Genomic DNA, 12,704 nt, shown 5'->3' on the forward strand with positions numbered 1-12,704 from the left:
TATAAAATGGACATTGCTTAATGAATGGCTTATCTGTTACCTATTTTATATTCATAAAAATAGTGAAAATAAGTAATTTTTTAATTTGACAAACTATAATATTCTTTTTTTCTCTCTCTCTTTTCTTTATTTATTTAAGAAAGGAGACATTAACAAAACCATAGAATGAGAGGAGTACAATTCCGCATAATTCCCATAACCCGATCTCCACATCCCACCCCCTCCCCTGATAGCCTTCCCATTCTCTATTTCTCTGAGAGTATGGATCCAGGGTCTTTGTGGGTTGCAGAGGGTGGAAGGTCTGGTTTCTGTAATGACTTCCCCGCTGAACATGGGCATTGACTGGTCTATCCATACTCCCAGTCTGTCTCTCTCATTCCCTAGTAGGGTGGGGCTCTGAGGAAGTGGCGCTCCAGTACACATTGATGGGGTTGTCTATCCAGGGAAGTCTGGTCAGCATCCGGAACTTGGTGGCTGAAAAGAGAGTTAACATACAAAGCCAAACAAATTGTTGAACAATCATGGACCTAAAAAACTATAATAGTGCAGATGAAGTGTTGGGGGTATTCCCTGCATGCTCTTGTGTACTTCTGCTTTCAGGTATATATTTTTCCCCTAGTTTATGGGCACAGGTGAACCTATGCTCTATCTCAGGGGACCTGGACTATATCTAGGTTTGGGACTTTATTGGGGAGTGGAACACCTGGAATGGAATTAGAGAATACTATGAAAGGAAAGGTTTCACCCGAGCTGAAGGGTTGTCATTCCACACCTGAAGTCTCTGGTCACAGTCTGAAGTGAAGCATGCTGGGGTGGCACTCGTGTTGATTAGGTTGCGATCCGCAGATGCAATATTATTTGATTTGAATTGAGAGCAGCATGCAGAAAAGTGGGCCCCACCCTAAGGTTCCAGGACTGGGGGAAATATAGGCTCTATAGTGGAAATGTGAGGTTCCTGTTGTCTTAGGGTTCAAGAAGACAATGGATAGTTATTGTTATCATCACATTATTTGGTGATAGGGTTAACTTTGGAAAATCCCTTTGATAGGGTTTGGGGTATAGTACCCAGCATCTTGTATATAGCTGTGCTATCGGTTGCTTCTGTTCTCCCTGGTCTAGGCTTTTGGGAGAGAACATATCAAAGACAGCCTATGTATTAAAAAGACTCAGTCTGTGTTTTAAGAAGTTCTAGACATATCATCAGTTTTTCGCCTCTCATATTAATTAAATAGTGGTTTATATAATGTTTACACTTTAATAGGATTGTACATAAACACCACTCCCACCACCAAAAGACTGTGTCCCATCCCCACCACCCACCCCCACACCACTCACCCTCCACCGTGCCGGGAAGCCCAATGGCCACCCTCCCCTTCACCACAGTGTTTTTACATTGGTGCCCTGCTCTCAATTTAATCAGATCCTGCTTTTAGTTTCCCTTTCTGTTCTTCTTTCTCAACTTCTGTTGATGAGTGGGACATCCCATACTCATCATTATCTTTCTGACTTAGCTGACTTAACATAATTCCTTCTAGCTCTGTCGAAGATGGGTCAGATAAGGTGGGCTCATTGTTCTTAATAGCTGCATGAAAATAAGTATTTTTATATTTTATTAAATACTAAGATGTTTTCATTCCCATAAAGGGAGGCCTGTGCATCATAGGGATAGATCATTACAAAACAGATACTTTTACTGGTCCTACTCTCAATTATTAAAAGAGAATCAAAACATATTTCTTAAAATGTTGTAGGATATTTTTCATTGCTACATTTTTCAGAGCCACCTAGAAACTTCTATGACCATTAGGAATTGGTGTTGCACATTTTAAGAATTTGTACCAAGTATTTAAGAGAAAACCAAAATACTATTTAAGAAGAGACAATTACAACCTAGCACAAAGACTGCATCACACAGATAATGGATAATCTATAAAGGAAGTGACTTTCAAAGAACAGCTCTATGGAAGTTTGTAGAAAAGGGATTTGAAAATGGAATAGAATTAACAAAACTCTTCTGGCCATATGTGCACAGAAGGGAAAAAGCACAAGAAATTATGGGACACTAACATAATGAGTCTAACACCACAGGAACAACATGAACAGTTTTGGGAAATGTAGTTAAGTGCATATGTGAGGCTCAGTTTGAGGAGTGTAGCTAAATGAGGTTCAGAGAGGTGACTCAGGCAGGATAGTGCACACTTATGCTTGGAGGACTAGGGTTTGAGCCCCAGGCTCGAACATGGGACTATTTACAAGTGAAACAGTGTTGTGCTTTTTCCTTTCTCCCCACCCCCTCTGTTTTACCCTCTATAAAAAGAAGAAAAACAGAAAGAAAATATCTCTTGGGAGCAAAAACCTCTGGCAGGGCGCCCAGTGCTGACACTGGTAGCAAAAACAAATAAAACCACTAAGTGAAATTAGTTTAAAAGAGTGGTTTGGCTGCAGGGGTTGGGAGGTGGCAGGTGGTAGACAAGGACCAGCATAAGGATCTCAGTTTTAGCCCGGAGCTCCCCACCTTCAGGGGGGTCACTTCACAAGCAATGAAGCAGGTCTGCAGGTGTCTTTCTCTCACCTTTTCTGTCTCCTCCTCTTCTCTCAATTTCTCTCTGTCTTATCCAACAACAATTACAGCAATAACAATATCAACAACAACAAGGGTAACACAAAATAGGAAAAAGCTTCTAGAAGTAGATTGTAGGCACTGAGCACCAGTCATAATCCTGGAGGGGAAAAAAAAAACCTGTCATTCAGCAAGGTAACTCACTTGAAAAGATACCTTTTTTGCCATGCCTGTAGCTCACATTTAAGGGCAGCCTCTACCTCATTAGGGAAAGCTTTAGTGCTGTTTTATCTTTCCCTTTCTCCCTCTCCCTCTGTATCTCTATTTTTTTTTTAATTTTTTATTTAAGAAAGGATTAATGAACAAAAACATAAGGTAGGAGGGGTACAACTCCACACAATTCCCACTACCCAATCCCCATAACCCACCCCCTCCCATGATAGCTTTCCCATTCTCTAGCCCTCTGGGAGCATGGACCCAGGGTCGTTGAGGGTTGCAGAAGGTAGGTCTGGCTTCTGTAATTGCTTCCCCACTGAACATGGGTGTTGACTGGTCGGTCCATACTCCCAGTCTGCTTCTCTCTTTCCCTAGTAAGGTGTGTCTCTGGGGAAGCTGAGCTCCAGGACACATTGGTGGGGTCTTCAATCCAGGGAAGCCTGGCCAGCATCCTGGTGGCATCTATACTTTCAGGGATCATTTCTATAGTATGTTACTTGTATCTCTATTTCTGTGTTTGTATCTGAAAATGTCAACTCTAGAAGTGAATCCTAGGTAATAGCAAAAAAAAAAATCTTTTAAGGCTGGGAAAATAGCATAACAGTGATCCAAACAATTCTCCTGCCTGAAACTCTGAGGTTCTCAGGTTCAATCTTTAGCACCACTGTAAGCTAGAAATGAGCAGTGCTCCTCTCTCTCTCTCTCTTCTTCCCTCTCTCTCTCTTTCTGTTTCCCTCACTCCCTCTTTCCCTCTCTCTCCCTCTCACTTTCTCTCTGGTTGTTTGTATCTTTCTCTCTAGTTAAAATAAAATTTAAAAACTTTCAGTGATACTCTCTTCACTCTGCCTAATTTCTGCTCAGCCTTTAGAACATTCATTGAGAAGTCTCTCCTAAATTTCTATTTAAATTAAGCACTTAGTTATCCACATGCCTGTGCATTTATTTTCATCTCCTCTTTGTGAAGTTCAAGTTAAGAAAGTCACAGACACTTGAATAAATAAAGTTATACCCAGGAACAAAGCCAGGTCAACTCTGTCCATGAATGACTGAAAGCAAAGGGGTTATATGCATTCCATTTGATTTAATTCCTCAAAATATTTATATCTTACTTTTTATTTATTTTTTTCCCTTTTGTTGCCCTTGTTTTATTGTTGTAGTTATTCTTGTCATGGTTGTTGGATAGGACAGAGAGAAATGGAGAGAGGAAGGGAAAACAGAGAGAGGGAGAGAAAGATAGACACCTGCAGACCGCCTGTGAAGCGACTCCCCTGCAGGTGGGGAGCAGGAGGCTTGAACCAGTATCCTTACACCCGTCCTTGTGCTTTGCGCCACATGTCCTTAACCTGTTGCATTACTGCCTGACTCCCTATATCTTACTTTTATAAAAGGCCAGAGAACCATTTAATTCTGGGATATACGTCATTAGGGATTGAACCTGGCGCCTCAAACATGCAAATCCTATGTTCCTTTTCTTTCTTTCTTTTTTCCTTAGTTCTTTTGTGTTGGCTATGGCTGCTCAATTTAAGGAATTTTATAAGCATTATTAATCTCATTATGTCTAGTGAAAGTACAATCAGTGGACATTATGAAAACTACAAATTAGTGTCCCAGATAATGGTAGAAAACAAAGTGAAACCCAACATTATTAAATGTACATGTGTTATTCATTTTAATGGCATAATAATGAATTTAGGAACAAATAGATTAACTGTAGTCTTTAAAATCTAACTCATTTGTATCAGAAACAGTTTCTATGTTTTGTTTCCTGGTTAAATTTTTGAACTCTCTTTGTCTCTTTAAGTTCCAAGAGTCAAGGGATCAATTCTGTTGATACTTAGTATTCTGTTGATACTTACATCATGATACTTAGTGCCTCAGATTGACTGTAATGAATTCTGACACTAACTAGAGTTAAGCCAAACTGTACAGATTAAAGGCACAGTCTTCCATAAGACTTTCCTCACTTCAGACACAATCAGCTGTTTGGGAGTCTCCAGATCATACTCTTCTGACCAACTGGTTGTAAATTCAGAATCTTGCACTACTCACTCAAGCTCAATAATCTACAAGAAAAACTCATGGAATCAAGTAGGCATTCCACCTAATGACGACATTTGTTTTTAATAACATAAGGATATAAATAAAGACCAACTAATGGGAGAAGCACAAATATGATATAAAGACTCTTAATCCTCAAGAGACATGTTACCCTCTTAGCATACCAATAGGTACCAGTATGCAAAGTGTTGTCAACCAAGGAGGCTTGCCTGAACATTAGTGACCAGGGAGTTCTTAAATCAGGGTTACACTATGTATATGACATTGGTAGAGCCATATACCCATATGACTCAGTCTCCAACCCCATTCCTCTCTTCAGATGTCAGGATTATTATTATATGACTCAAAACTCCAAAGTCTAATCAAATGGCTGGTTCTTCTGTCATGGCTAACCTTTATCCAGATTCAACTCCTTAATAAAAATTTTCGAGGAGCCAACCATGTATTCCCTCAGCTTTAAATTATGGGAAATGTTGTTGTGTGCCATGAATAACAAAGCTATACCTATCACTTGAGAAATTCTAGGGGTTTAGAGGCTACCATCTAGGAACCAAAAACAGTGATAGTCTGTCACATGGTGGTACACACTGGTACATACTAGTATACGGTAGGCACAATGGATATTTGCTATACAAGTGATTCAAGGAAGTGTTTAGGTCAGGTTAAACTGGACATTACTGTGACTAGTCAAGAAGACAGATAAAACATACGATTAAAGTTAGCAAATAGGTAACTGTATTCAAAGCAATTTCCAATGTTAATTGATTAAAGACTATATGGAAGATGAAATTTTGTAGACTGTCCTATTAGGATGTTTTCTAGTAACCTAAAGCTAGAAGATAAAGGCTACAAAGACATGAACATATGTATATCTTTCTGGGAAAGAATCAGTGTAGAAAAAGAGATTAAAGAAAGAAGAATTGATAGAGAAAGTTTGAAATAACTTAATAGAGTCCCCAAGCACTGATGGTGGCTAAATACAAGTGTCAGGAATGAGGGAGAAATGATCCACTCAACAAGATGGCCTCTAATGTACTTTTTAAATCTTAAAATTCAGACTTCAACTCTGTGAAAAATATGATTGTTCAAGGAAATGGGTTCTATGAGATAAGTGGTTCTTAATGGGGGGGGGGGTGAGTTTACCCACCAGAAGACAATAAGCAAAGTCTGGGTACATTTTTTACTGTTCAGGTTAAATTTATGTTCCTCAAAACATATCACCATAGAATTACCATGTAGCAATTACCATACAGCAATTTTACTTCTGGGTATATACTAAAAAGAACTGGAAGCAGGAAGATAAAGAAATATTTGTATAATTGTGTTCATAGTAATACTGTTCAAAATAACCAAATGGTAGAAGCAATGTGTCTTTAGCAGATGGGGAAAATACATAGCATAGTTATATAATCAAGTATTATTTGGCCTTAAAAAGGAAAGGAATTCATGGATAAACTTCAATAATATTATACTATGTGAAATAAGTTGGTCATAAAAAGTCAAATCTTGCATGAGTGTATTTATCTGCAGTACCTAAAGCTGTCAAACTCAGACAGCAAGACAGACAATAGGATGGAGGTTATCAGGAACTAAGGGGGTGGGAAAGAGAAAATGTTTTCAATACGTATGGAGTTGAAGTTCTGATGGTGAAAGAAGTTCTGGAGGTAATTACTTGTGATGGCTTTACAACAATAAATTTATTAACTGAAGCTGAACTTTAAAAAAAAAATGATTAAGGGACCAGAAGATATCTCACTCAACAGAGCAAGCACTTTGCCATAAACAATGACTTGGGTTTTAGCCTTCAGCTCTTGGCTCCCTATCTGCAGGGGAGTTGCTTCACAGGCGGTGAAGCAGGTCTGTAGGTGTCTATCTTTCTCTCTCCCTCTCTGTTTTCCCCTCCTCTCTCCATTTCTCTCTGTCCTATCTAACAACAACATCAGTAACAACAACAATAATAAAAAACAACAAGGACAGCAAAAGGGAAAATAAATATAAAAAAAGTTAAAAGATAAAGCAGAACAAACGGTTGAGTAATCATGAACCTAAAGGCAAGAATATTGCAGATGAAAATTTGGGGTTCTCCATTTTGAAAAAAGCTAGTAGGTCTATTTTAGGTATATTCCAAGGGGCATATGATATTACTAGATTTTGCCTGCACCTGACATCTAATATGCAGTTAGAAAAAGGACTAGAAAGTTGGATTAGAGAAGAGAGTATTTCCCCATATTTCTTAAATATGGGGAAAGTATATAAATATTGTTAACTGTAAACCCCATTGATTTGATCTGGGGCCCATATTCAGCACAGGAGCCTATGCAACTTTTGCATCCCTGTAGGTCTGAGCTTTCATTCTGTGGTCACAACTGAGAACGTTCCAGACAGCACTAATTTCAGGACCCATCTTCCCTGGGTAGTAGGTAGAGTATGTTGTTCAACCTCCCTTTGGAAAATGGAACATTCCCTACCATTGTTGATACACATTGAGGGCAAGGTCTTATAGGGGCCCACAAAGGGGTCCATTATGTTATTACTGATGGAGATGATCAGTGACAGTGGGTATATATTTTCCCCTAACTTATGGATACATGTATATATGCCCTAAGTCATGGTTCCTGGTCTATATATAGTTTTTGAGGTTTTGTTAAGAAGTGAACCACCCAAAGTGGAATTAAGGAGTCCTATGAAACCTAGGAAAGGTTTCACCAGAGTGATAAAGCTCAAGGGTTGACGTTCCACACCTGATATCTCTGACCACAAAGTGAAATATGCTGAGGTGCATTGGTACTGGTTGCATTGATTAGGCTGGGATGCATTGTACTGGTTGCATTGATTAGGCTGGGATCAGCAGACGCAGTATCAGTTGGTTTGAATTTAGAGAAACCTGCATGAAAGCCCCACCCTAAAGGTTCCACGACTGGGAGATGTATGGGCTTTATAGAGAAAGGAGAAGGTTGCTGCTGTCTTAGGGTTTAAGAAGGCAATAAGTAGTTATTGCTATAATCAAATTATTTTGCAATTAGGTTAATTTTGAAAATCCCATTGTTAGTATTTTCTATATCTTATTAAGACCTCACCATAACTTATGTCCTTTTATGCTATTTATATATAGCTTTATCTTATAAAGTAATGCTATTTATCTTATAAAGTTGCTATTGTTCTCCCTGGTCTAAGCTTTTAGGAGATCTGATAGTTCAAAGAACAAGTTATTATTAAAAATATATCAACAATTTGAGTCCACTGTTAAAATTAATCTGATTACCAATTTGAAGTCTTAAGTGGTTAGTTGAAGGAACAACCTATGGTCTATGCATCAAAAAGTTTGAGACATTCAATCCATTTTTCCCCTCTCATATTAATTAAATAGTTATTTGTGATACTGCAAGTTAATAGGAGTGTATATTAACACCATTCCACCACCAAAGGTCTGTGTCACTCCCCACTCCCCCCCCCAAAACCCAGTGAGTTTGACATCTACCCTCACCCTCCTCCCAGAGATTTTTACTTTGGTGCCATACTCCAAACTCAGATCTTGCTTTGAGTTTCCCTTTCTGTTCTTCTTTCTCAACTTCTGTTTATGAGTGGAATCACCCTATACTCATCTTTATTTTTCTGACTTAACTCACTTAACATAATTCCTTCTAGCCCTATCCACAATGGATAAAAGAAGATGGGTTCATTGTTCTAAATAGCTGTGCAGTATTCCATTGTGTATATATACCACAGCTTTCTCAGCCACTCATCTGCTGTTGGGCACCTGGGTTGCTTCCAGGTTTTAGCTATTATGAATTGTGCTACTATGAACACTGGTCTATGCAAATCTTTTTGGATGGGAATTATGGAGTCCTTAGGATATATCCCTAGAAGAAAAATTACTGGATCATATGTAAGGTCCATGTCTAGCCTTGTGATAGTTCTTCAGACTATTCTCCACAGAGGCTGGACAGACTTACATTCCCACCAGCAGTGCAGGAGGGTTCCTTGGTTCCCACAACCTCTCCAGCATTTGTTGTTGCTGTCCTTTTTGATGTATGCCATTCTCACAGGGGTGAGGTGGCATCCCAATGTTGTCTTTATTTTCATTTCTCTGACAATCAATGACCTGGACCTGGACATTTTTCATGTGTTTGTTAGCCTTTTGGGTTTCTTCTGTACTGAATATTCTGTTCATATCTTCTACCCATGTTTGAATGGAATCATTTGCTTTTCTGTTGCTAAATTTTGCAAGCTCTTTATGTATTTTGGTTGTTAGTCTTTTGTTTGATGTATGTCATGTGATGATTTTCTCCCATTCTGTGAGGGGTCTCTTAGTTTGTGTGATTGTATCTTTTGCTGTGCAGAAGCTATTCAATTTGATGTAGTCCCATTGATTTTTTTTTAGTCTTTCTTACAATTGGATATGTAATATTAAAGATGTCCTTGAGGTTTAGGTGGGAAAGTGTTCCACCAATGATTTCCTGTAAGTATTTGATAGTTTCTGGTCTAACATCCAGGCCCTTGATCCATTTGGAGTTGGCTTTTGTTTCTTGTAAGATAAAGTAGCTCTGTTTCACTCTTCTGCGTGTTTCAACCCAGTTTTCCAGCACCATTTATTGAAGAGAGCCTCCTTCAATATAATAATTTGGTCCCCATTATCAAAAATTAGATGTCCATAGGTATGGGGGGTTAGTTTTGGACTTTTAATTCTTTGTCCCATTACTAGGATAGTTTGATTATAATGGCCTTATTGTATAGTTTGAGATCTGGGAGTGTGATACCTCTATTTCAGTTTGTTTTCCTCAAGATTGTTTTGGTAATTCTTGGCGTTTCTTGTTCCAGTTAAATTATTCTAAGTTTTGTTCTATTCTCTTAAAGAAACTTGGTGGGACTTTGATGGGTATCCCATTGAATTTGTATATGGCACTGGGTAGAATATTCATTTTGATGATATTAATTCTTCCACTCCATGAGCATTGGATGTATTTCCATTTCTTTGTATCATTTTCTATTTCTTTGAGTAGTGACTAAAATTTGTCAGTATACAAGTGTTTTACTTCTTTTGTCAGCTTAGGTATTTTATTGATTTTGCTGCAACAGTGAATGGGAGTAATTTCTAGATATCCTCTTCTTCGAAATTAATGTTTTCTTAAAGAAATGCCACTGATTTTTGTACACTGATTTTGTAGCCTGACACCTTGCTATATTGGCTAATGTTTTCCAGTAGCTTTCTGCTAGATTCCTTAAGTTTCTCTATGTTTACTGTCATATCATCTGCAAATAGTGAGAGTTTGAATTCGTCCCTTCCTTCTGTATTCCTTTGATTCCTTTCTCTTGCCTGATTGCTATAACAAGAACTTCCAGTACTATATTGAAGAATAATAGTGATAATGGACAACCCTATCTAGTCCCAGACCTGAGAGGGAATGCTTCCAACTTCTGTCCATTGAGTATGATGTTGGGTGTAGATTTGCTATATATAGACTCCACTATCTTCAGGAAATTCCCATCTATTCCAATTTTTGTGGTGTTTTGAGCATGAATGGGTGTTGGATTTTGTCAAAGGCTTTCTCTAAATCTATTGAGACAATAATGTGGTTTTTGGTTTTGCTTTTATTGATGTGGTGGTTGACGTTGATTGACTTATGTATACTGAACCAGCCTTGTATTCCTGGGATAAATCCCACTTGGTTGCGATGAACAATCTTTTTGATATATGGCAGTATCTGGTTGGCGAGGATCTTGTTTATATCATAGTACTGAAGGTTCCTCCAGATTTTAATCTGGGTCATATACCTGACAAAACAGACAAACTATCCAGGTGAACTACTTTGTCTTCTCTCCCATCTTTTTTTAAAAAGAAAACCTAACCAGGATAGCTTCCTGGGCCAGTGGGGGGTGGGAGTGGGTGGGAGGGATGGGTCACAGTGTTTTGGTGGTGGGAATGGTGTTTATGTACACTCCTAGTAAAATGTAGTCATATAAATCACTAGTTAATTAATATGAGAGGGGGAAAATTAATTGTATGTCTCAAAGTTTTTTAAAACACAGACTGAGTCTTTTTAATATATAGGCTGTGTATTTGGTATGCGGACTCTCTCAAAAGCCTAGACCAAATAGATCAGAAGCAACCAATAGCACAGCTATATACAAGATACTGGGTACTTTACAGCAAACCCTAACAAAAGGACTTTTCAAAGTTAACCCAATTACCAAATAATGTGATGATAACATTAACTATCGATTGTCTTTTTGAACCTTAAGACAGCAGGAACCTCACATCTCCACTATAGAGCCTCAACCTCCACCAGTCCTGGAACCCTTGGATAGGGCCCACTTTCCCATATGCCTCTCTCAATCCATATCAAATAATATTGCATCTGCCGATCACAACCTAATCAACACAACGATTGCCACCTCAACATGCTTCACTTAAGACTGTGTCCAGAGACTTCACATGTGGAATGACAACCCTTCAGCTTCATTACTCAGGTGAGACCTTTCCTTTCATAGTATACTCTAATTCCATCCCAGGTGGTTCACTTTCTAGCAAAGTCCCAAAACCTAGATATACACCAGTTTCTATGAGAGAGAGCATATGTTCACACGTATCCATAAACTACTACAAAATATATACCTGAAAGCAGAAGTACACTAGAGTTTGCAGTGAGTACCCCCCTAACACTTCCTCTCCACTATTACAAGCTTTGGGTCCATGATTGCTCAACAATTTGTTTGGCTCTGTATGTTAACTCTCTTTTCAGTCACCAGGTTCCAGATGTCATCAGGATGTCGGCCAGGCTTCCCTGGATTGAAGACCCTACCAATGTGTCCTGGAGCTCTGCTTCCCCAGAGACCCACCCTAATAGGGAAAGAGACAGACTGGGAGTATGGATCGACCAATCAACGCCCATGTTCAGCGGGGAAGCAATTACAGAAGCCAGACCTTCCACCTTCTGCAACCCACAATGACCCTGGGTCCATGCTCCCAGAGGGATAGAGAATGGGAAAGCCATGGGGGGGGGGATATGGAAATCTGGTGGTGGGAATTGTTGGAGTTGTACCCCTCCTACCCTATGGTTTTGTTAATTTATCCTTTCTTAAATAAAAAAAAAATAAGTAAATTAAATTTAAAAAATTTAGCATCTATGTTCATTAGGGATATTGGTCTGCAGTTTTCTTTTTTTGTTGTGTCCCTATCTGCTTTTGGTATCAAGGTGATGTTGGCTTCATAGAAGGTGGAAGGGAGTGTTCCTTTTTCTTCAATCTTTTGAAAGAGCTTTAGAAGTATAGGCATTAACTGTTTCCTGAAGGTTTTGTAGAATTCATTTCTGAAGCCATAAAGTCCTGAACTTCTGTTGTTGGGAAGATTCTTAATAACTGTTTCAATTTCTTAGTCTGCAATTGGTGCATTTAGGTTCAGTTTTGGAAGGGTATATGTTTTTAGGAATTCTTCCATTTCTTCCAGACTCTCTAGCATGGTGGCATATCATTGTTCAAAGAAGCTTCGCATGGTTTTTTGGATTTTAGTGGTGTCTGCTGTGACATCTCCTCTGTTGTTTACAATTCTATTTATTTGAGTCTTCTCCCTTTTTTTTAATGAGTCTGGCTAAGGGTTTGTCAATTTTTTAAATTTTTCAAAGAACTAACATTTGGTTTAATTGATCTTTTGTATGATTCTCTTACTTTCGATGTTGCTTATTTCTGCTGTAATTTTAGTGATTTCAGTCCTAGTTGCTTTTGGGTTCCTTTGTTCATCTTTTTCTATGTCCTTAAGGCATGCAGGAAGGTTGTTTATTTGAGTTTTTTCTTGTTCTTTTATGTGTGCTTCTATGGCTATGAGTTTCCCTCTCAGTACACAGCTAAATGTGTCCCAAATATTTTGATAGCTTGT

This window comes from Erinaceus europaeus, chromosome 17 (genome assembly GCF_950295315.1).
Source record: "Erinaceus europaeus chromosome 17, mEriEur2.1, whole genome shotgun sequence".
NCBI lineage: Eukaryota > Metazoa > Chordata > Mammalia > Eulipotyphla > Erinaceidae > Erinaceus > Erinaceus europaeus.